Below are 2,500 nucleotides of genomic sequence, written 5' to 3' on the forward strand. Positions count from 1 at the left end.
TCGATGTCCGGCCACTCAAATGCCGGATGGTCCGGGAACAAGGCTTCGACGATCGGACCTAGTACGGCTCGGTCCGTTTCCGGTGGTGCCCTGTTACGTAGTTTTGCTCGAACAACCTTGTAACCGAGTCCGAACACCTCGGCTTCGACCCCATCGATCAGCTCTTGCATACTGTCTTCCTTACTGCTGTGAATGGCGGCCTGCAGCAATCGTCGACAGCCCTGCAGCCTGGCCGACGTCACCGCACGCTCCGAAGGTTGGGCCCTGCGATGGGCGGCCTCCGCTGCTCCGCATTCCTCCCTCAGGCGCTCGATCTCAGGAGACCACCAGTACACCTGGGGCTTGCGATGGAAAGTAGCCCCGTGTACTCTCTCCATGATCTCATCGCACGCCTGGGTCAGTCCGCCGATCAGCCCCTCCGGAGTTGCGACCTGCTCGAAGTGGCCGCATGTGAGGGCGATGTCGAAGCACTTGTTATCGAATTGCGTCGTCTTCCACCGGGTCCCGGCGTGTCTGGCTGTCCCGTCTCGACTTCGCTGCTGCTGCTTGCCTCGTCGCGTGGGACGTTGTCCTGGGACGCCCACCTGGAACTGGACGTAGGCATGGTCGCTGCTGGAAAAGCGATCGAGCACGCGCCAGGAGTCCGGTCGCGCAATAGTTTGGCTGGCAAAAGAAACGTCGATAACGCTTTCCCGCGCAACCCCGTTGCCCTTAAACGTGGGCACGTTGCCGCGGTTCAGCGTATGCAGCGCCAGCTGCTCCACCACGCTCAGGAGCTCCTGCCCCTTCCGGGTGGTGCGCGCACTCCCCCACTCCTCATTCCAGGCGTTGAAGTCCCCGGCCAGGACCGATGTTGTGTGTCCGACCAGAGACACCTCCACCGCACCGAGGAAGCTTTCGAAGTCTTCGATGCCGCTGCTGGGTGGCACGTAGCAGCTGGCGAACGTTACTCCCGCTATGGTGGCCACCACGAGTCCCGGGACGACGCTCCCCCAAAGCCGTTGAATAGGGTACGCCCCTGTTGCTATTATCGCCACGCTCTGTTCCGCATCGATGGCCCACCGCGGATCATCCCGAGGTGGTCGATATAGTTCGCAGGCGAGCACCACCTGAGCCCCTAACTCGCGAGCCGTCTGCAGCATGAGGTCTTGGGCTGCCCGGCTTCGCCCGAGGTTCACTTGCAGCACTTTTAGCGCCGGCACGTCGGATGCCCGACCGGGTGCGGGCCGCTGCACACGACGCAGCGCACCTCCGCCGTGCAGCTCTTCGCCTGGTGATCCGGCTTCCCGCAGCGAATGCAGCTTGTCGAGCGGTCCACTTCGCTCCTGCACGCAGCTCGGACGTGCCCCATCTCGAGGCACTTGTAGCACCGTTGCTGACGCGCCTGCAGAGGAGCCACCTTCCGGATCAGACACGATGTGTATTTGATCTTGACGCTCTTGTCGACCAGACCCTCCGCAGCCCTGGCTGTTACGCGGACTATCGCCACTTTCGTGCCGTCCCAGGCAGGTCGCAGGCGAACCGATGTCTCCTCCACCTCGCATTGGCACAGGTTGGTCAGCGCCATCGCCACATCGGTCTCCTTCGCTAAAGGGTCGACAGCGTCCAACCGGATTTCGACCATAGGCGTGACCAGCCGAGCTGAGGCCGGCCGTTCTGCCTTTGCGCAGACCTGCTTGATGCACTGCAGAACTTCTGCAGCGTCCGCGCTCTCCTTCAGCTCCATGACAAGCCTGGAGCGTGTGGTGCGTCGCCCGACGCCTAGGGCCTCAGCATGTTTCTCCATTTCTGGAGCCGTTCGGACAGCCTGGTACACCTCCGTCCAGGTTTGTCCCTCAGCTGGGGCGATTTCAATAGCGTCCGGCTTGGTTTTTCGCTGCCGCTGACGCCGACCTCCTCGTTGTGCTCCAGGCTGGCTACCCCGGGCCTGTTGTCCCTGATGTTGCTGGGGCTGCTGCTTAGACGGTCCTGCGATCGGCTGTCGCTGAACCGCTACCCGTTGCGGTAGTTGCGGCCACTGCTGCTGCTGTTGCTGCGGCTTGTTCCCCGGTTGCCGGGCCGGCTTACGACGCACCACTTCAGCCCAAGAGCCGCCTTCCGGGTCTGAAAGCGGAGCTGCCGTTGCCGACACCGCTCCCTGCTGTCGCTGTTGCTGCTGCTGCTCACGACGTTGCTGCTGCTGTTGTTGCTGCTGCTGCTGGTACTGCTGCTGCTGCTTCTGGCTGCCTCCATAGCCCAGCGTCTGTGCAAGGAGCTCTTGGAAGCTGGCTCGCTCCTCCCTCAGCTCGTTGCGCAGGCGCTCGTTGTCTTCACGAGCCAGCGTCTCGCGCATCCGGGCTTCCTCTCGGGCCAGCTGCAAATCTTGCCGGGCCTGCACAGCATTTGTTTCCATCTGCTGCCGGAGCATCTGGATCTCCTGTTGCAGACCCACGATCGTCGCTCGCAGCTGCTCATTGGTGAGCGACGTCTCATTGAGGAGCTGTCTCAGCTCCGACATTTC

Source organism: Anopheles marshallii, assembly GCF_943734725.1.
Source record: "Anopheles marshallii chromosome X unlocalized genomic scaffold, idAnoMarsDA_429_01 X_unloc_40, whole genome shotgun sequence".
Classification (NCBI taxonomy): domain Eukaryota; kingdom Metazoa; phylum Arthropoda; class Insecta; order Diptera; family Culicidae; genus Anopheles; species Anopheles marshallii.